This window comes from Colius striatus, chromosome 3, assembly GCF_028858725.1.
Source record: "Colius striatus isolate bColStr4 chromosome 3, bColStr4.1.hap1, whole genome shotgun sequence".
NCBI lineage: Eukaryota > Metazoa > Chordata > Aves > Coliiformes > Coliidae > Colius > Colius striatus.
In genome coordinates this window covers 33021083-33044389 of record NC_084761.1, presented here as the reverse complement: position 1 = coordinate 33044389, position 23307 = coordinate 33021083, and the positions used below count along the sequence as shown (strand labels likewise).

General features: G+C 39.4%; 1 protein-coding gene across 6 annotated transcripts in view; it reads right to left on the bottom strand.

Annotated features, from left to right (window-relative positions):
- Positions 1 to 8167, bottom strand: part of IL15 (interleukin 15) — a 42044-nt gene extending 33877 nt beyond the window's left edge. The window contains exons 1-2 of one of the 6 annotated variants that reach the window (XM_061992105.1): positions 7821 to 8167; positions 7337 to 7420 (exon numbers count right to left, since the gene is read on the bottom strand). The gene's annotated coding sequence lies outside the window, so the exon portion shown is untranslated. Of the gene's footprint in view, positions 1 to 1108; positions 1131 to 6904; positions 7020 to 7045; positions 7189 to 7336; positions 7421 to 7820 lie in introns of those variants that run through there. The other 5 variants (XM_061992107.1, XM_061992106.1, XM_061992108.1 and 2 more) reach the window with 5 other exon arrangements.
- Positions 8168 to 23307: the final 15140 nt, after the last annotated feature.

The following is a 23307-nucleotide window of genomic DNA, read 5'->3' as shown; positions in this document are numbered from 1 at the left end:
TTTAGGTGGAAGGCTGGGAGAGGTGATCTGTAGATGACTCTTGCAGTGTAAGTTTTTCAATGAAAGTAGATCTTGAATTAAAAAATGTGATGGAGAAGGGAGGCAGAAACACACAAACACACACAGATATGTGATTACATAAGCATTATTTACTTAGAAAGTTAAAATAAACACTGATAATGTCAAAGAAATGGGATGGAAACACATCTATACTACTTCCATATATGTAAAGGGGCTGTTGTTTAGTATTTTGTTAGGGACTTCTGCAGGTGGGTCTCAAACAATAGAACTCAGTTTCCGTTGCTTTTAGTTTGGTTAAGCTGGAATTGTTAGAGTTGAAATTTCCTACATTGAATTACTTATTCAGGCAAGTGATTTTCTTTTAAATTCCATCAGGAGTAGTTCAGTCATTTCCAAAAACAAATTAGCAGAAATATGCATTTATTTCATATAGAGACAATGTTTATAACCATTTAATTAAGGCTGTGCTATTTAGTAATGTGTTCAAGTTTGACAGCCTAGAAAACACCCATAAACTTGGCCAAGTCACTTTACATAGTAGTTTACATAATTGCAGAACTGATTTGTTGTTACTGATCTCCAACAGTCAACAGTGAATACACTCCATCTCAGATCTTCAGAGGCAAACAGAACTCTGTATATAAAAACAAGGCTTCCTGCAGGAACAGTGTGGTGAAGCTTGAAGAGCAGAAATTAGTGATCCTGCTGGTACACAATAGTGGAATTTTAGTAGGGAGCACAGCAAAGAATTCAGACAGAGTGAAGATGAAAGGAAGGAGGAAATGTTGGGTGTACCAGAAATGCAAGAATTTCTGAACACTAAAGCATATTCTTCTTGGGAATTTGAAACCCAATCCCTTGCTCACTGCCTTCCCATAAATTCATAATTTTAAAAAGATATTAAAACTTTAATCACAGTATGATGTAAAGATTTCCTTTTTCTTGACAGGATTTGTGAACAAAATGGACTTTGATCACTGAGTGGGCCAAATTTCTGGGGGAAAAAAAAAAAGTATAAATGTCCTTATGTTTCTAAAATGTCCTTGAAAACGGAATATATGTAGAAAAGAGGTAAATTACAACTTACTGAAAGAAAAGCATGGGTTCAAGGACAAAGTCAGTTGAATACAGTCCTGAGAAACGTCATCCTGTTGCTGCCTTAATCTCATCATTTTCCTGTGTTTTGGGCAAATTCCTTAACCTAGATTTTTCAAAAATGACAATAATTTTCTGAGTTTCCTCCTACAAGAAATCTTGACTTAAAATTGCCCTTAGAATGAAATGCTTCATCCTCCCCAAGCATATATTTCTAGTTGTTACAGTCAGCTAGCTGAGGTGCAGGTTTCTCCAGTGCAGATGATAGTTCGAAGAAATGACTGTCCTCTAAAGAGCTTAGTTCAAAAAAGTATTGAGTTCTCAGAGCTGTCTGTGTTCACATATAGCACCCAGAACAAACTGCATGCTATATGTGAAAACAGACAATCCTAGTGAATGCTAAACAGTCTCTTAAAATACACATCCATCTCCAGGTACATCTTCATGTTCAAGAAGAAATTGGATACTATACTGATAAGTGCCATAAAGGGAGGGAAAAAAAACCCATAAAATCAATTATTCTGCATTTACAACATGATGTGCAGCAAATCAGACATGGGGCCATACAAACAAATCTTTCATCAAATACAGAATACCTGTTTCTCCTGGTTTTTATTTTATTTTTACATATATATATATTCTAACAAGTGTAAAACCATGTTTCTTGTGCTCATGTAACCAATTACTATAAGACTGAGTGTAACTAAGGCTGTAGACCTTTTTGTAAATAGAAGAGTTTAAAATTAAATAAAATGACTGAAAGCAAGCTGTAAGCAGCAAGGCAGCATGTAAACCTGATCTGATTATTTATGTCATTGCCAGCACCTGGTCTTGATCATAGTGAGGCAGGTTGACACCTGGAATCCCCAGGCTGACAACAGGGACCAGTGGAATTCCAAGTGAGCTCCCAGTGCCACCCTCTTTCCCATTCCCTCTGCTGCTTGGCAGTGACATATACTGCATGTGGCAGCCTTGAATACAACTGATCATGTTAACTCTTGTCTCAGAACTAATCAGGATTGTGAAACGCTATTTGATCTATTTACTCTGCCAAGAAGTAGCACAAAGAAAACCTCCACCTAACAACTGTACTATTAACAATATACATTAGCAGGGAAACAAACCATACTTTTTGGGTTTCTGCCACAGGCTAAAATAAATGAGCCTGCAAGAGTGACTGTGACTCCCATTCCTGTGTTCTTAAAAGCACATTACATGCACTCAATTTTAACAGGTATGCAGACGTCTATTTAACAGCATTGAAACTGAGACTACATGACTCATGAGAGAGCCAGTATGGCTTATACAAACAGATATAACTAGTTAGTGCTTCTAGTTAGTGCTTCTGTTGATAACTTTTACAAGCAGATTGATGGCAGTAACCAGCTGCACCTTTCAGATGTCAGGCATGTAGATTTCCATGTTTCTGCAACACCTCTCCTTAGTCCTGAAAGGGCAGGATAGATTCTTACTTCCCCTTGCAGGAAGAGACAGTGACACTGTCATATACTGGAGTTACGTGCAGACACCACTGGTACAAGTACTGTAAGTCTTAAATTGGCAAATGCAGCATTGAAAGAGGCCACAGAGTTCATGCCTAATTTTTCATCACGTTGGTTACAGCATTTTTATTATGTTAATAATAGTTAACAACATATTAACAGTTAATATGGTATTTATATATGTGGAGTGAAACATTGACAGTGTTGTTATTCCTTTATATAAAGTAGGTCTTCTACTGAACGAGTTGTTCACAAGATCATTCACTTAACTGACAATAAACTTCTCCACACTGTCTTTATTTATAGCTTAAACTCTAAGAAAGACAATTACTAAATACTTGACATTCACAGCTTTCTGGTAGAGATTGCAGCCAGGGAAAAGTGCATTTGGGCTAGTAGTTTAGGATATGGCAGTGCCTCTAAAAGACAGCCAGTAAATTTACTTTGCTTGTATTTTTATTTACAAAAAATCATCAAACTTCTAGTTATAGCTAGAATGATTTAACTACTTTGGTAAACGATTTTTTTTAACTGTCACAGATTGCAACCCTTCTAGTCTACAAGTATTTTTATAAAGCAGGCTTTTAAAAACAACTCCTCAATGGGCAAAAAAAATCAGCTGGATTTTTGGTAAAGAAATTTTAAGTGTTGGCACTAAAGGTAATTGATAAGCTATTAAACTGTTAAGTTGTAATTTATAGCAGCTATAAGGACAACAAGGTCTGAGTGATCACCCTATGCTGCCACTAAAGACATACCTCATCTGTTATACCATGAAACACTGTAAGACGGTTTGTAATAATGTATATCTCTTGTTAGCTGCTGATAATAACCTGTCAGCAAGGACAACAGTTTAATTATATAGTACATCTCTCACTGGCTTCCAAATACTTCTACTGTTCTTCACTGGGTTTTTTTTAGCTAAAAAAGAATCCATCCCCTTATTTTGCACTAGTACATTAATTTATGAATAGGGAACAGGAAGTTTTTATAAGCTGCTGAGGAGCCTGAACTCTTTGTGTTGTCATCATGATATAAAAATCTAGTCCCAGCTGCCCATAAATCCTTACAGTGGAGAAAAACAGGCCCTAGAGCAACTAAAGGATGTGGAGGAAATCCCAGACTAGATCCCTCACAGAGACATGCAGAATATTATCTCAAAGGTGGCACTCAGCCCTGGCCAAGTGGGATCTGCTTGCACTGTTACAGTACAGTGCTGTCCTTCTGTTATAGTCCTTCCTTCAGGTTCCTTCTGCACGTGGGATCTCAGCACTGGTCTTGGGAATGGCACTGGCCCAGCAAGAGCAGAGGAGTCTTCAGTATGCAGGAACCTTTGAGGTGGGTACCAGTGGCTAAGATTCAGTGTTTGGCACAGAAGCAGTGAGAAGGTAAATTGATCTGGGATTAAATTATATGAAATCGGAATTCCTTTTGTCTATCAAATAATAATCTGTGTGTCTAGCTAATGGGGACTCCAACATTGTCCTACCGCTTTGAACTCCTGCTCAAAAAGGAGTTTTGAGCATACATTCCCGGGAGGACCTATTAATAGTGTTTTCTACCAGAGCTTGGTTTTTGCAGAGAAATATATCAGCTTCTTTGTTTCTATGTCAGCATTTGTTCCTGAACTCCTGTCCTATCGAAGCTTGTAAAATGGGAATCACAAATCTGGGTTGAGTGAGAAGAACATCTATAAATTTTGAAACTACTTAAAAAACCTAAGTTTTTGCTGAGTAACAAATAGCTGATAATAAATAGTAGGGATAGAAGGATAGTAGGGATTTTCACCCCTCCATTTCTAAGCAATTGCTTTTTAAATACTTTTGAAAATTAGAAATCTTTTAGCATGTATGCACAGAAAATGGACATTTTTAGGATGCTTTTGCTTTGCCAAGCTCACTATAATTTGATGTAGAGAACTGGAAATGTATTATAATAATAAAAATCAGCAGTGCATTAGAGTCCTATAGTTAAGATAACCTTTAAACTCACTATCTACCATTATGAGTTTTTAAGTTCACAGAAAGACCTCATGAAAAACTTGAATTCAAGGATATTTACTCTCCAGGTTTTTAGCACCTACTCATGGTGCAGTGAGGAAACAGAGCATATGGCAACAAGACTGTGTCATGTAAAAAAAAAAAAAACAAGAGGAATAAATTATGTACCTCTGTGCAGACTAACAAGTTTGTTCCAAACACTGAGGTTGGGCTGCTGTGCTTTACTAATCCCTGCAAGCAATAACACTCTCCTGGCCTGCAGAACAGTGGTCTATTTTCCACCACAAACCACATTATTTTGACAGAACAACATGTCTCACAGAGGGGCTGTTCCAGATTGTCCTTTTCCCTGCTGTGCTGGCAGCAGCAAGCTGAACTCACTGAGCAGAGAAGACGGAAACACTTGGTTAACAGAACCGTGCACCTGACATTGGAGGGTTTGTGTCAAACCTGGGCAGCCTGTTCCAATGCTTGACAACCCTTTGTGTGAAGAATTTTTTCCTGGTCCTCAATCTAAACGTCCTCTGGCACAACCTGAGGCTGTTTCCTCTTGCTTTATCACTTGTCACTTGGGAAAAAGAGACTGACATCCACCTGGCTACAATCCCTCTTTCAAGTCATTGCAGAGACCAATGTTATTGTAGAGAGCAATAAAGTCTCTCCTCAGCCTCCTCTTCTGCAGACTGAACAGTCCAGCAAAGAAGTTCCCCATCATCTCAGATTCATGTCTGAAAAAAGTATCTTAAATGACTGTCTGTGCCTTGTCCTTACTTACCAAACCAACTGGGATGCCCTGCTTTAGGTGAGAGGCTGGAAGAGGCGACCCATAAGTGCATCTTCTGATATAAATCATTCAGCGAAATTAGCCCTTAACTTTTAAGTGTGTGGTGGATGCAGATCTTAGAGAGGCCATGTCTTTCTGCTGGGTGGATACCAATGCTCCCTGGTCGAGTTGGCAGAGCTTCTGTTCCCTTCCTTCACGCCCTGCCACGCCAGCTGCTGTGCTGTGCCCTTGCTGACACAACACATCCTGACTATGGCACTCCTGCTCAGTAGTGCTCCCCAGGGCTTCTTCTATACGTGAAGGGGAGCTTGCCTACTGTTGCTCCTGGCCCCATCCAGATCTAGTCAGCCACTGTCCCACAAGTTGCAGGCTCCTGGAGCCCTCTCAGCTCCTCTGAGGTTTCCCCCGGTTTGGGAAACCCCCTGTGCACTACAATAGAGTGCTCCAGCACCGGAGCTGCTCCCTTCAGGATGATATTATACTTTAAAGAGCTGACAAAGCTGACCTTTACCATTTGACTTCACAGAGATAAATTTATTGTGACAAGCTATAAATTCATTCTACGTACTTTTAGAGTTTAGAACTGCCCAACAGGCTCACAAAGAATCAATTTGATGACTCTATTGATCTGTAAAGATAATTTGTTTATACTGAGTTGATCTATAATTATGTGCTTCCAAGACAAAATAACAGATCGATACCTCCCCATTAGCAAACAAGTTGGTAACAGTAAATAGATATAAACATATTCATAACATGCAAAGGGAGTGCTGTGGTTTTGACTATTTGGAAAGTTCATAATTTGATCTGGATTATTAGACTCTTTTAAAAGTAACCAGCACAAACATACCTCCTGTATGCAGAAGGAATCACAAGGTAGTGGTGGTGCGAAGTAAGAAGAATTTGCTATTACTGCCTTTTACAGAGGTAATTTTGCAGGTTTTAACAATACAGCCTTTCACAAGTTTCTATCTCACAAATCTTTTTCGTCCTACTTTTTGGTTTCATCAAATGGAAGGTGGTGTTTTTAACAACAGATTCACAAATGTATTTGCTTACAGTATCTCTATATCTCTGTTTTCAGTAGGATTTCCACTTGACTGCAGATTTTCAGTTCCCTGCACACATTTAATCCTCTTTGAAGTGTATACACTAAGATGGCAAATAAATTTTCTTCCAGCTTGTTATCTCTTTCCTTGTTATGTTAAGTAGGCTCACAGCAGTGTCTTTGTTTTCTCCTCATTTTTACTGTGTGAATTTGCTACAAAACAATGACAAACTTTCCAGCAGAAACAGAGAAATCAGTGCTAGGTACAAGGGTAAATACAAGTTAAACTATGTCTTTTGCTTCTATAACAAGTCTTATGAGGCAATTTTAAAAATCATTCAGTAATTGGAAAGTAAGCAGTATGAGTTCCCTTATCTTTTCAATATAAGAAAGAAAGAAAGAAAGAAAGAAAGACAGACAAACAAGAGGATTTTAAAAGTGGTAAAATACTCACAAGTCTTGGAAAAGCTGTGCAGCAAGTTGTTACAGAAGTTAAGATAAAGTTTACAATGGTGACAGCGGCCAATGCTCCACCCCCTCCTCCGTTCTGTTTTACTTTCAGTTGTTATATAATAATATAGGACTGTGTTTGTACCTAATACGATGTGGAAATTATTCTCACCACAAATAGCTGAAAGGGATTTCCTGCTGTCATATCTGAACAATTTTCAAACTTGGAAAAATCCACAACTTAACAAAAATCCCCCACAAAAAGAACGTGGGGAAAGACATGCGTCTGTGACTTGGAAGGCAGGCAAGTGACTGACAAATGAAAGGCAGCTGCTCTCTGACCCAAGCAGCACAGTTTGTGCCCTTGTCTCTGCACATTCCCTTCCCCCTTTGTAGATTAGTATATCCTCACAATCAGAGCTCTGAAGTTGCTTACCTTGGAAACAAACATGGTAGCTTTATGCTGTAACTCCTGCTCCTCTCTGCAGCCCGAACAGTCTTTTACTGGAGGTAGCCACAACTAGAGGGAAAGAAAAGTTGCTTATCAGGACAACACCAAGAAAGAGGAGCACAACCATGGAAGTGAGGTGCCAGAACAGAAAATGAATTCTCCAAAAGGTACAGCATCTGTTTTGCTGTGGGATGACAGGGTCCAGGTAACATCATAAGAGGATCTTTGTAAAGAAGCTGAAAAAATACTCTACAAACTGCACTGGTCTCAAAAGTTGTGGATTTTAACTGCTAAGAAAAGTGGGGGTGTGGTGCTTATAATAATCACAGGGCATGGGAGCTGTAATCCTGGAGTTCTTAGACACTTCAAAATGAGAAATCTTTCTATCTTGAGCTAAACTTTAATGTTCTGAAGAAGAGGCTTACAACACCCTAGGAGTACTCTCAGGTTTCCAGGAACAATCACTTACTTGGATCGTGCACTCCAGGGGCATCAGTGAAAGTGGTACTTCCTCTGTGCAATCTTCTTCTTGTCCTCTTCTGTATTATTCTCCATGCTGGTTGTTATTCTGTGCATGTCACACTCTCTGAGACGGTAAAAGTATTCTGCAGCTAAATGAGAGGTTTTTAGAAACGGCTCTGCCACCTTACTGAAGAAGAGATAAGTTTAAAGAATTGGGCATTTCCTTCCTGTTTCTCTGTGAAATTCCGTTTTTTTTCAGGAACACTATTTATAAAAGCTGGTGAACAATAGCAGTTAGTTCCCTGTTCTGAGATATACTAATACAGACAGATTTGGTAAATCTACTTTTAGGGACCTAAATAAGACTTGAACAGCTGTCATACAGGAGAAAACAGCTGTCATACAAGAGAGAGAAGCAAAAACTGGAACCGTTTCCGGAGAGTAGGTCTTAATGGACGCATGACAAATTCATTAGGTGAAGCAGCTTGTTGCCATTTCTCGGCACCCCTGTGCATTGTATCCTGTGATCCAACACTTGAGTCCAGCATCTCTTCTGCAGAGAAGACACCAAGGTGAAATGCAGACACACTGATTAGCTCCTGTACAGGATCTGGTTTGCAGTCACTGCCACTGCAAAGAACCTCCCAGCAATTTAACACAAGATGAAAAAGCAGAACTCACAGTTTCATGCTCTCCAGGGACTCTTGGATTTATCACATAACACTGTATTCATGTCTCCACAAAAGTACCTACTTATGCTCCTTATATCTGCCTCATATTTTAAGAAATTGTGAAGAAGTGAGATATCTGCCTCTACTGGCAGCTGTTAGAATCCCGGACGGGATTCGAAAGAGAAAGTAAGAGCACAGTGTTAGATGGAATTCTTGTTGTCACAGAGTACAAAAATGCAAATGAAAAAGAGGTATCAGCATTGCAGGAAAAAGCATGAGCCTAGATAAATATTCAAACCAAATAAATATATTCATTTATTAACTTTCTCATGATAAGGGTACTTCTTTTAAGTCAAAAGTGCTCATAAACACCTCTGTTTCTTCAGCTTACTCTAGCTCAAAGACTGAGAGTTAATGTTTTCAAGTATATACATGAGCATATGTGTTTGGACTTGGGATCCCAAAGTCTCTCATAGGTGTCACTGTTTAAAGCTGAAAGAAAACAAATTGATTTCCATTTGGTTTTTATATTTGATGCAATACACATACACAAAATCCCACAGAAAGTAGGGGTTGAAAGGGACTTCCAGAGATCATCTAGTCCAGCTCCCTGCTAAAGAAAATTCACCTCAATCAGATAGCACAGGAACTCATCCAGGCAGGTTTTGAATGTCTCCAGAGAAGGAGACTCCACATCCTCCCTGGGCAGCCTGTGCCAGGGCACCCTCATCCTCAAAGTAAAGAAGTTTTACCTCATGTTCAAGTGGAACCTCCTGTGTTTCAGCTTGTGTCTGTTACCCTTTCTTCTGTCACTGGGCACCGTAGAAAAAAAGGCTCAATTCTTCCTCTCAACATACAAAGTTTAGTTATTTATAATTGTTGATAAGATTCCCCCTTCTCCAGCCTAAACACGCGCAGGTCCTTGAGTCTTTCCTTGTAAGAGACATGCTCCAGTATCCTGATCATCTTGATAGCCCTCCACTGGACTCTGTCCAGAAGATACCTATCTCTCTTGAGCTGAGAAGCCCAGAAATGCAGAGAGTACTACAGATGAGGCCTCACCAGGGCAGAATAGAGGGGGAGGAAAACCTCTGTAGAGGGGGAAAAGAACCTGCTGTCCATACTCTTCTTAATGCATCTTAGGATGCCATTGGCCCTTTTGGCCATGAAGGCAGACTGCTGGCTCATGCTTAGTTTGTTAGCAATCATATCTCCCAGGTCTCTCTCTGCAGAGCTGCTCTCCAGCAGGTCTACCCCCAGCCTGTACTGCTGCATGGGATTGTTCCTCCCCAGATGCAGGACTCTGCACTTGCCCTTGTTGAACCTCGGGAGGTTTCTCTCTGCCCAACTCTCAAGCTGGCTGAGATCCCATTGAATGGCAGCACAGCCTTCTGGGGAATCAGCCAGTCCTCCCAGTTTGGTGTCATCCACCAACTTGCTAAGAGTACACTCTGTTCCCTCATCCAGGTCGTTGATGAGGATGTTGAACAAGAGTGGCTCCACTGGCCACAGGCCTTCAACTCGATTCCCTGCCATTGATCACCACCCTCTGGGCTCTGTCATTCAGACAGTTCTCGATCCACCTCTTCATCTACCATCCAACTCACACTGCCTGAGCTTTCTGATGAGGATATTATGGGACACAGTGTCAAAAGTCTTGCTGAAGTCAAGGTAGATGACATCCACTGCTCTCCCTTCATCTAGCCAGCCAGTTATACTCTCACAGAAGGCTACCAGATTGGTCAAGCAGAGTTTCCCCTTGGTGAATCTGTGTTGAGTCCCTTGATAACCATCTTTTCCTTTATGTGTTTAGAAATGGCATCCAGGATGAGTTGTTCCATCACCTTTCCAGGGATGAGTGTGAGACTGGTTTGTAGTTTCCAGGGTCTTTTGCTATAGTATAATTTGCCAGAATTATCTCTACTAAAAAAAAATTATTCTGTGGAAAAAGGAGAATAATCACTCAAAGTTATTTTTAATTTACTTTCCAAAGATTATCCTTTGAACACTACAAAATGGAAACACTATATATAGGGTGCTTGTTTGGTTGGTTTTTTTTAACTACCTCTCTGGGTTTGTTCTTTTTTTAAGAATTATTTTTTACTGTCATTTCTAAGTTTAAATATATCAAATTCTAGCTTAATATAAAAATTGTTCCTAAAAATTGCAGTAGTTGTATATAAAAATAATGCAGTGTCAATATGTATTATATCACAATAGGGTGGCAATGCCACCTGCATTCACTCAAAATTTAGTTCTAGTTCATTTTCTTAATTACACAAAAATGTGCTTCCTGATCTCACAAGAGGTGTTTTATAGCCATGCAAACACTAGTAGCCACAGTAAGGTGCTTATTTATAGCATAATTTATTTTCATATTCTCTTACAAGAAAAATACCTCTTTCTAATTTATGCAAGTTTCATTTATAGTGGACACAGTCTATTTGGCAAGATATTGGCAATTATTCTCTTTAATGAGCTACTAAATTGTAATTTAGTATTGTAAGTGCAGAGACAAAGAATGTGAATAAGTTCCATCACGCAAACAGGAAAGTTAAAACAGATACAGGAATGTCATTTTGAAACTAAAATATCACTGAAGACTCAAACACAATATGAAGCCTCATTTCCTAAACATTTTGTGTAGCAGCATGGCAACTCAATGGCAAGTTTGGGGCTGTTGTACTCTAAGTTTGTCCGTATTCCCACAAAATTCCTTCCTTTGGAACTGCTGCTGAACACCAGGAGAGGAAGTATTACTACAGGAGCCAGAGTGAAGAAGTGGGAGGGAAAAAGGCTTTTCCAGAGCACTGTATGATATGGGTGGTTATATGAAAATACTGTATTTTTCTGAAGGTAGTCTGGAAAAAAATGGTTCTTGCAGAGCCAGTTCCCTTCAGGATGGCCCCTCAACTGACCCTCAACTTTGCTAAATTTCTCAATGCTTAAAGATGGGACTGCACTACACTCTTCTCACCTTCACTTTCAGAAGCAGTTCTTTAAAAACAAAACAAAGTCTTGAAATGGAAGCCTTTCTGATAAAACATTATGTTCTGATAAACATAATGGGGTTTTTTAACGTATTACAAATTCTGCATAAGAAAACAAAGAAGAGGGCTTTTTTCTTCCTCTAGGTGACAGGTTGGATGTAAAGAGTTGACAAAGTAAAATTTTGGCTCCCCTCACTCTCACTGTAGCAGCCAGTGGAGCTAACTCTGGAGGAAACAGCCTTCTGCCTCTGAGGAGTAATATCGCGTTCATCCCATCAGCACTCAGCATTACTGCATGTTGTTTCAACTAAGGTGAACCCCAATTCTCCTGATAGTGGCCAGCAGCAGAATGCAGTACTCCTGAGCAGAAGAGGACAAAGGGGTATTTTTATCATGAAGGAGTGAGGTAAATCTTTGATGGATGCTAGGAAGGTGCATTTCTGGAAATTATCATTTCATACACATAATCAAATTTGCAAAACACCCCCCACCAGTGCTGTAACAACACATAAATCAATATTCAAGTCTGAAATAATTCTATGGTGGAATTATTGCCACAGTAGAACATGTACTAAACATGTTGCTAAGTGAGAACGTGTGCCTTCAGAAAATCTAGACAAATGCTGCTTCATGACTGGTATAGGACTATAGATAATCTGTCTTCTTTTTTTTTTTCAAACTAAATGATAATATATATCCTAAATTATAGACTCTGCAGATTGGTTATTAAAACTCCTGGCATCTCACAATTGCTGTTTAATTTCTAGACACATCTGGAGAGACATTATTTTCTGCCTTTCAGAAGCATGCACAATATTTCTGGCATGTTATAATTTATCAACTATGGTGACTAAGCGTGAGCTGTTCTAATTTAAAGAGATAGTGTTTCAAAGCAAAACCATATCAATTGCTAAGTTAGCAGAAACAAAACAGAGGGAAAGACATTTAATGCTTAAAATGATTAGGAATACATTTCTGAATTTCTGAAAAAAGCTAATGCAGAGAGATGTGCAGCTCTTAGTTAGCATTATATGTGGAGTCTATAATGTTGTGTTTTGTTTAGTGCTTTGTGAACAAGCACCATACTATTTAGACAGAATATTTGCAGTATTGCAGCCTAAAAGCTATCCTAAAAGAGTTGTTCCTTAAATTGCATGGTAGATACAGAGAATTCTACACAATATAAAATAAATAGGTGCATAAAAAGCTGGCTCGTATCCCAAAAGAGATGTCTTCACTATAGTGGTTCTCTGAAGTTATACTTGTGTTGTTTCTCTCTGTGTTAATCAACCCTGAGTTGATCAACTCTTGCAGTCCATGCTGTCTCTGATATATAGAGCTACATGTCATTCCACTACTCTGTTAGCGAATCTAATCCTTATTTAAGTTCCCACCTACTTCCCATGGGAATAATTCTCTAATCAAATACTTTTTTGAAATTAGGTGCACTGCCACTTGACTTTAAATGAATAGACACTTCTTGAACCGGGTAGCTGGAGCCCAGTGCAGTGCCTTAGGAGTCAGACACATTTAGCTGTCAGGTTTCACATGCTGAACAGGACACTATCTAAATAAGCCAATTAGCAGGGCTAAGAAAAGCCTTTTGAGGATTTAAGTGCCCTTGGCTGCACTGGCCATGCCACCAACCAGGACCTTTACCTCAAGATCCTCCCTTGAAAGCAGTGCCTTTTTTCAGTTTGAAGTACAACTTCCAAAACAAGCATTTTATAAGTGTTTCTCAACAGAAATTCTAGAACAATGATTCAAATAATCAAAATGTTACGTTAAAATAATGGAATTGAATCACTTGGGGTAGGGAGAGCAGATGCTTTTTCTCAGAGCTAAGTATTTGTCAAAACAATTTGTTAAGATATCTCAGTCTTAGTTCATGTACACATCTTCTCTGAGGTTAACCACCTGCTTTGTGGCTCACTGCGACTTGTAGTTGGGAGTTTTAGGAATACAGAAGAATTAAATCCTAACCCATATGACAATGTAAGTAAGTCCTACTAAAAAGAAATAACATACAAAAGAGAGGGCTGAAAGGGGAAAGAATGCAACTGAGTAATGATGTGCATTCCATCAAGGTTTTTAATACTTTTTAGTACTAAAATACAATAGCTATTATATATATGTAGCATACTTCTCAGTTAATACTGGTTTACAGTTTCATTGTACTGTAATATAGCTTGTCTCTGCTACTCAGAGCTTTTGTGACAAAGGTAGAAATCACTCAGTGTAATTTCTGTATAAATAGGGAAAATAAAATATTTTGTTACCATGTGGATGGAATGTGTTCTAAACACTTCAAATTTAAGAGACTGCACAATATACTGTATTTAGCCAAAAAGGAGGAAAGCTCTTTCTCCAAATTGTTTAACTTTAAATTAGGAGTCATTTAAAATTCAAGGTTCTCTTTAGTTTTGTCTCATTGCTCTCAGGTTACTAGGGTATATAAAGAGCCTTTTCGTATGTAATGACACACGTGTGCAATATTAAACTCCTACATCACTGCACAATATGTTGCTTATCTCTTTACATAAAAAAAAAAAAAAGAAAAATATGTGATTTTTGTAGGGGATCTTAACATGTGCCATACCATGTCCAGAAAAGGTCAGTGCATTGGGAGTTATCAAAACTTTTATTAGTTGATGAAAAGATAGTGTTTTGAAATTTGCTATCAATATTGGTCGTTTGTCATTTTAGTCTTGGGATTTTTTGATAGCTTATTATCCTCAGACCAGCATTTTTTCCCCATCTGTTATTCCTTATTTTTCCCTAAAGCACTTGTTTCTCAGAAGTGGCAGCTTCTTCTGAATGGCATGCGATTGCTTTTGCTCGCACCACATGGGACACAGAAATCTTCAGTATGCGTTAGCACAGAGATCCTCCACTTCTGACTTCCACTACTCTGAATTCTTCTGTCCTCTGTCTCATGACTGTCTAGCCTAAGTCACTAAAATTCAGTGTAGGAAATCATACAACAGCATACAGTAGCAGAAGTGTACAGAGAGTTTCCAGTCCTCTCCATTTCCCTGATTATTTGTGTGCCCTTCATATACTCTGAAAACAGCTAAAGATAAGATGTTTATCAACATGTTTGCTCATATCAGGCTACTGAATTCTATTTGCTGCAACTGCTCTCACAGAGCAATTGCCAACATCCATGTGTATAGAGGTAAAGTATTGGCTATTTTCTGTATTCAGCAGTGTCTAAAGCTAGCTGGATGGCTTTCAGCTCTGCAAACTGACTCAATTCACCCTCCTTCCTTCTGCAGCTTCTGCAACTTGTCATAGGGAAATCCAAACAGCCACCTTCCAGCTCTGATGCTTTCCCTCAATGAGACAGGACCCATCATGAACAGGACGTACTGCTTCTCATTTTTTTCCTTTCCACAGTCAAGAGTTTGATTTTTGTTGATTTTTTTTAAAGAAAGGGGAAGCAATGAGCTCTCTGAGGGGCTACTCCTCAGGGAGCATAGGGTGTTGTTAGGCATCCGACTCCTGCTCCTCCTCTTGGGCAGCATGCTGGCAGTGCCACTAACACCAGGAGCAGCTGCACTGTGTCAGCCCAATGTTCCAGAGGTGGCTAGCCAGAGTGGGCAGGCACTGCCTCAGGACCCCCATCATGGCCTTCTCCATCCAGGTGCTCTGGGCATCCTCATGCTCACTCTTCATCTGGATGCAGGTCTGGAACTGGCTGTATCTATGCTTGATGTGGGCCAGTTGCTTTGGCAGCACTCGCTTGGCAGGTTACTCATCTGCAAGAAAGCTCAGGAAGGGTTGGAGGGTGACTTTGGGGATGCTGGCGATGCCAGCCTGGATGCAGAGCTCAGGAAAGCTGGGTAGGCCCAGGCTGGCTTTAGTGAGATTAATGCACACATCCCCACAAGTCAGCACTCATTGGCATGTATAAGTTTTCATAGAATCAAAGAGTTGTTTGGGTTGGATAAGACCTTTAAGATCATCAAGTCTACCCACTAATGTAATTACTGCCAAGCCCACTGTTAAAATGTGTCATCCAGCTCCTCATCTACATAGCTTTTAAAGATCTCCAGCACCTCTCTGAGAAGACTGTTCCGGTGTCTAACAACCCTCTCAGCAAAAAAGTTCTTCCTAATGTCCAATCTAAACCTCCTCTGGTGCAACCTGAGGTCATTTCCTCTAGTCCTATCACTTGTTACCTGGGAGAAGGTATTAAGCCCACCTCCTTTCTCGTAGTTGTAGAGAGTAATCATGTCTCCCATCAGCCTGCTCTTCTCCAGACTAAACAATCCCAGTTCCTTCAGTCTCTCCTCATATGACTTGTGCTCCAGATCCACACACTCTAGTCAGATCTGTCCTTATCTGAATCCTTGGAGCCCCATGTTGGGTGCCAAAAAGGTCTGTTGTGGTTTAAGCCAAGGCAGCAACAACCAAACCATTCAGCTCCGCACTCACTCCTCCGCATCTCAGCAGGATGGGGAAGAGAATCAGAAGGTAAAAATCTGTGGGTTGAGGTAAGGACAATTTAATAGAACAATCCAAGGAGAGAAGAAACAGTCGTAACAATAAAGGAAAGTACAAAGCAATTGATGCACAACGTAATTGCTCGTACATGTAATTGGGCATACTTTTGTTAGTGTCATTGGATCTGAGTTTCTATGCATTAAAATAAAAGATGAAAGGAGCTCCAAAGATTATGGTATTTTCTTCAGAGTTGAAAATATGGGAGAAAAAAAATCCATCTTTTTGTTAAAAAAGCATTCTTGAATAGATGAGACTCAAATCACCCACTGTTGCTACCTTTGTCTAATTTTTTGTGTCTCTAGAAGCTACTTGTACAGCACTTCTCAAATATAACCAAACAGTAACATCCAAAAATATCTGAAATATAAACAATCATCATATATATTAAATTTTAATCACTATAGGTAAAGATGTTTTGTCACTGGAACAAAGGTGAGACTTTACAGCCATAAAAGGGAGTTAGATAAACTATAGAGGACATCCCAATTAAGAATGCAAGTACTAATATGTGGCCATTGGGCTTCATGTATGTATTTATTAACCAAATCAAGCTTAAACTCGGGAAAACACATTGGCTCAAAAAGATTTCAGTTTGTGAGAGTGCAACTACATGGAAATCCTATGTAATGAAGACATTAAATTGTGAACTTGCAAGACATGGACAAGTAGTCAGCGTAGGCATACTCCAACAGCAGACTTGATGTCACCTGACAAAGTCTAAGAAAATCTCTCCAAAATCTTAGCTATGGAAAACTATGACATTTCTTGTAACTTCCCGGGTACCTAAATTACTGGCAGTATCTTATCATTTGCTTTTTTTTTTTTAACCACAGGATTCTTTCTGAAGTGACTCCCACTGAATTTATTAAAGAGCACCTATTTTTGTGCAACTCCCAATGTAACTATTTTTCTGTCTTCAAAATGAATGTTGTGTGGTTTAGGGGAGGAATAAAATTGAGTTCCTGCTGAGATAACACTTTCTTGCAAACCGTTCCATGTCTTTACACCAGTGGAGACTACGATTTCCTAGATTTACATTACATGCAGCTGATACACGAAATTACATGCTTTACTTGTTTCATTCCTGGGTGACTGTATGAAATCAATTTTAATCTACTCTGATACACCTATCAATAGAAGCTTAGACCTAAGAAACTGATAAACCTAGTAAAAAAAGAGATTCATTTAATCTTTGGCAAGGAAGAAGGGCTAAGTCTTTGCACTGAATGTGTGTAAGGGTGATTTTGAATTTTGATGATGGTGTGGGTTCATAATAAGCTAAACCACAAGGTCTCAGGATCCTTTTTCATTGCAAGTCACTCCAATTAGCCATAGCTATATTAAGCAACTTTTAATAAAATCCTGTGTGTTCTACTTTGGCTGAAATAAGAGACTTAGCTAAAAAATGATGGGCTTTGCTAATTTGTACATTTCTCAGAAGCAGGGTGAATATATGAAACTGGTGACCTTCTCAAGGCTTCCAAGGGAACATAAATGGACAATGTGTGATTACTGAGGGACAGGCAGTGTAACTTAAGTGTTTAAAAGTTCTAGAAATATTGTTTAATTGTCTAGTAGTTTAACTACCTCTTCACCCAAGGAGAAGAACTGATATCCTGTGGTCGTTCACATTGAGATTTCTGTTTGTTTGGGAGATTCTTTTTTCCCATCCCAGTGTTTTTTGAAGGCTCACATTAAATAGGAAGCTCCACTCTTGTAGCACTAGTCTCCACCTATCTTTTTTCCCTCCCATAGCAAAATCTAGATTTCATGATCACGTTGATCCATACTACTCCCTTTGAAGATGAGCACTGCTACCATAAGGAGGCAGCTTCACTCCTCATAAACATTGGACAAGAGCAGAAAGCTTCCTGTGCCATGAAAATACTAATTCAAGAGGTAATGATGGATATTCACATATCCGCTGTCTAAAAGTGTTTGTCAGGATCTGAGCTCTTATCAAAGACTTGGCACTGGCACTGAGTTAATTTGAATGTGTGGGTATTTATTTGCCTTGGGTATTTTTATGAGCTGTTTGGAATATCTTGATGCTGTTTATGTTTTGCTGGCTGTTCTGTGGCCTCTGACTGAGCAGCAAATTTTTCTTCCTGATCTTGTGTGTAGGCTACCCTTGGTCTCTTCCCCCTCTCCCCCCCTTTTTTTTTCCCTTTGCATACCTCTGCCAGCAAATGGTTGATTGTGACTTGACTGTCTTCTCCAGAAAGTGTGCCATGCCATTTGCAAGCAGTTGACTATTCAGACTTTGCACTCAGTGTTGGTGTATGGCAATTGGACCACTTCTCCAGTTTTTCAAGATTATTTTGCAATCTATCCTTCCCTTCCGAAACATTTCATTCCTCCTGTTTAGTACTGTCTGAGATTTTGTCAGCAGAGCTCTTATTTAATAGTCACATTGCAAGTCAAGTTCTTGAATAATACTGGATAACCTACCTGTATTACTTTCTTGCAATTACATGAGTTCCTCTGTGAGCAGCACTCCTTAATCTACTTTTCCAACAGGTTATGCCCCCTCATGCTGGCAGATTCCTGACTTGCTTATATTAATTTCACACGACAGCATGGCAGAAGTCTTAGTGAAGTCAAGACGATGTGACAGCTACTGCTTCTCCTCTATCATTTACACTTGTTATCCTGTCACAAAAGGAAGAATAATTTGTCAACAGTTCATCCATAACAAAATATATGGGCTTCTACCTCTTCCAATTCCCATTTTCTGTAAGCATTTCTTCTGGTAGGTTTTCAAGCATGGGACACTGTCTGGACTGTAGTGCCCTCACTCTTTCTGTCTTCATCTTGAGGACAGTCACTCTGGGCCTATTTTCTACCAGCTTGGACCCCAGTGCATCAATCAAAGTTTCTGAAAGGGAAGGAAATAGGAAGCCCATACTGAGTCAAATCAAAGGTGTGTTAACCCAGAATGCAACCTGCCTGCTATCTGATGGTCAGAAGCACATGGGTAGCGTGAGAGCAGAGCAACAGCCCAGAGACACTTTTCCAGTGATACCCTTGTGTCCTCCATAGATCTCTCAGATAGCTTGTCTCTTTCAGGCAGCAAAAAACTCTGCAAGTCATTCACGTCAGATCTTAATTAGCGATCCTGTTCACAGTTGGTCCTATTTGTTCACTATTTCTCCTCACTTTTCTTGCTAATGAAAATGTACCTTTTTAATAATAAGGAATGGTGATTGTCCTTTTGTTGCACTTTGGAACATTTTTTTTTTTTGTAAATATATTTATAGGAACATTTTTAATTGTCTTTTTGTGGCAATAGCCAAATTAAGTTCTACTTCGGCTTTGGCCCTTCTAATTTTCTCCCTATATAGCATCATGACACCCTTGTAGTCATGAGTTTTCTGCCCCTTCTAACAAAAGTCATAAACTCTTTTTTTCCCTCTGCATTCCAATTAAAGCTCTCTGTTTAGACAATCTCATTTTCTTCCCCATTGCCTCATCTTTCAGCACATGAGGACAGCCTGCTCCTCTGCTTTTAAGGTTTCCTTTTTGAAGAATGTCCAACCTTCCTGGACTCCTTTGCCCTTCAAGACAGCCTCCCAAGGGACTCTGTTCAATCAGGCTCCTAAACAGACCAAAGTCTGTCCTCTGGAAGTCCAAGGCAGCAGTTCTGCTGACAGCTCTCCTTACTTCTCCAGGAACAGAAAACTTTATAGCTTCATGATTGCTATGCCTCCAACCATCACATCACCCATGAGTTCTCAGTTCACAAAAAACAGTCTCAGTGGGACACCTTCCCTAGTTGGCTCCCTCACCAGCTGTGCCAGGAAGTCATCTTCCACACACTTCAGGAACCTCCTGGACTGTTTCCTCTCCACTGTATTATATTTCCATCAGACATCTGTTGAAGTCTCCCACGAGAACAAAGTCTAATGATCGTGAGACTTCTCCCAACTGCTTATAGAATTATTTCATCTGTCTGTCCATCTTGGTTGGGTGGTCTCTAACAGTCTTACATCATGATATTTGCCTTGTTGGACTTCCCCCTGATTTATACCCATAAACACTCACCCCTAATGGCACTGTCATTAAGCAATAGGCAATCAAAGCATTCCCTAACTTTCAGAGCTTCCTCACTACCTCTCCTTACTTGTCTGTCCCCTCTGAAGAGTTTATAGCCATCCATTGCAGCACTCCAGTTGTGCAAGTCATCCCACCATGTTTCCATGGTGGCAATTATATCATTTTCCCACTGCATAATGGCTTCCAGCTCCTCTTGGGCTATTGATTTCACCATCTTTTTGTGGGGAGAAGCCCTAATCCTTATTAGGGCTTCTAATTCTCAGGCACTTCTAGGGTTTCTAACACATCAATAACCCTTCTGTCTTTGCTGCCGTATAGATCTACATCCCCTGCCTCTGCTGAAGTAGCAAACTGAAGGACACTTCAGTTCATGCTCAAATATTAGCATGTCACCACCAGATTTATCTTATTTGTACACTAATCTGAGTGTGTACTGAATGCTGTTAAGCGGTAACTAACAGCAACTTCAGAAGATGATTATTTTAATTAAGCTTTAAAAAAAATTCCATACACTTTTATTCTTCAGCACTTAAGCATTATTACATGACTTATCACTGTGTAATAACTCTTAACTTTACAGTGCAAAATATCCCACAAAAATATTTGAAAAGATCTGGGAAAAAAAAAAAAAACTAATTTACTTTGCTGCAATCTTTCCTTCTTAATGTGTTGTTCCAGCAAATTGACAACCTTCAGAGATGAAGACAGATTTGAACTACATGTCAAGTAAGATAACATCATCTGCTATAAATTGGTGTAGCCAGCTGTTTTGCTGCTAGATGACTATTGTCTACCAGTTGAGAGGATTTTTAAATTTTCACTTCTAGGGAAACTACATTTCCACCCAAAACAACATATTATATGATTTTGTTCACTGTTGTTACAAAGGCTCATGGTGTTATAACAAAAACTAGCAATAGGATGCTAGCTGGCATGTATGTAATAGATACTGATAGGAAAGGGTAGTTTTCTAATATAGCTTTTTATTTGAAAAGAGTTTGCTTTTGTGCTGCTCTCATGTAGAAAGATGAAGATACTTCTCAAGTGTGGATGTCAAGATTAAAGATTATGATCCTGTGAAACAATTAACACAGATTTCTTGAGAAGGATTTATGGAAGATCATCACATCTAAGAATCACAAGGACAGGAGAAAGCATTGGCTTTAAAGAAAAGACAACTCCATATGATAGATCAGCAGGAGGAGTTAGCAGATATGCAGATAATATCTCTGAAGCTTTAAAAAGATTTGTGTTCTGAAAGCCACAACCAACAAAATTGGTTTTCTAGAACCTTTGACTCTGTTCAGGGTGGGACAGTGTGAAATAATAGACTATTCTAGTAAAATATATGAGCATTATTGCAAAAAGGAAGAAAGGTCAAAAAGACAAGTTGGAAGGAAATGGAAACATTTTTTCCAAGTTGAAAAGGGGGTAAATCTTGAGAGGAGCATACTAATTTAACGTTTCAGCATAGTTCACTAAATTTGTAAGTTTTTAGACAAGCTCTATTCCAGTAAAAGTATCTTAACCTTTCTTAGCCAGATAGCCCAGTGAACAGATTAAATGGATTTTCAGGAGAGATGTTGGTTAGGATTTTTAGCAATTTAGATAGCTGATTCTTTTTCCCATCCTTTTTTCTTTTTTTCCTCGCCCAACTTAGAAGATAAGCAGATACTGAGTAACTCGAGTTTCTTAACCTTTTGAGCAAAAAATTAATTTACAATTGCCACAGAAGATCTGAACAAAATTCAAGATCTTTTGAGATTTGTGAACAAATCTTAACTTTGTTAAATAACTTTATTTTATATATTTGGAATTAGTACTGCAAATTCAAGTGTTAGCTTTTCTTCATGTGGAACTGAAAAGTACTATAAAAAACTAGGAATTACTATTTATTTACTACATACTATTCATAGCGAGTAGTATGTGAAACTATGTGGCAACGTCTCCTCTTTCTTTGCATGAACTGACCTTTATAAGCTGCTGCTTCTTCACAGAATCATAGAATGGTAGGATTGGAAAGGACCTTTAGAGATCATAGTCCAACTCCCCAGCAGAAGCAAGTTCACCTAGATCAGATCGCATAGGAAGATGTCCAGGTGGGTCTTGAAGACCTCCAAGGAAGGAGACTCCACAACCCCTCTGGGCAGCCTGTGCCACTGCTCCCTCATCCTCACAGTGAAATAGTTTTTTCTTATATTGAAGTGGAACTTTCTGTGTTCCAGCTTCATCCCGTTACCCCTTGTCCTGTTGCTAGCTACTATAGAAAAAAAGGGATGTCCCAGCCTCCTGACACTCACCCTTTCGATATTTGTAAATATTAATAAGATCTCCCCTCAGTCTCCTCTTCTCCAGACTAAACAGCCCCAGCTCCCACAGCTTTTCCTCATATGAAAGATGTTCCAGTCCCCTGATCATCTTGGTGGCCCTGTGCTGGATTCTCTCCAGAAGTTCTCTGTTCCTCTTGAGCTGAGGAGCCCAGAACTGGGCCTAGGACTCCAGATGAGGCCTCACCAGGGCAGAGTAGATGGGGAGAAGAATCTCCCTTGACCTGCTGGCCACACTCTTCTTGATGCATCCCAGGATGCCATTGGCTGCCTTGGCCACGAGGGCACATTGCTGGCTCATGTTTAATTTATTAGCAATCAGGACTCCCAGGTCTCTCTCTGCAGAGCTGCTCTTCAGCAGTTCGACCCCCATCCAGTACTGGTGCGTGGGTTTTTTCCTTCCCAGATGCAAGACTTCATGACTAAATAGATCACACAGTTTAGTTTTCCCTTGCATATGTCTAAATGAAACCATTGTTGAATGAGGGATATTAATGGATACTAAACCTAAAAGATGTCTAGTTGAAGAATTCACCATGGATTTTTTCTGCTTTCAATTGAGATTTGTTCTACAGAATTTAAGAGGTTTTTTCCCCAAGGTTTCATAGCCAAAAGAGTCATGAGAAGGACTTTCCATAAATTAATTTAGTATAATGATGGGATATTTTCTAGGAAGTGTTTTGAACAATAAGGAAAATAATTGCACCATCTATATTTTTTTGTCACTAGTTTTTCAAGCCAGTCAACAGTATGAATGAAATGTGAATGTTACTATTGTAGTGGTGGCTCCAGTAGAGAGAACTAGCTGTTGTGTCTATCTGTTGGCAACTACTAGGGAAAAGCTTCCAGCTGGGGAACATAGTCATAGACCCTTCTCCATCTCCTCTTGGCCGTTACCACCATGCTTAAAAACTTAGGACTCTACACACATAAGAGGGGTG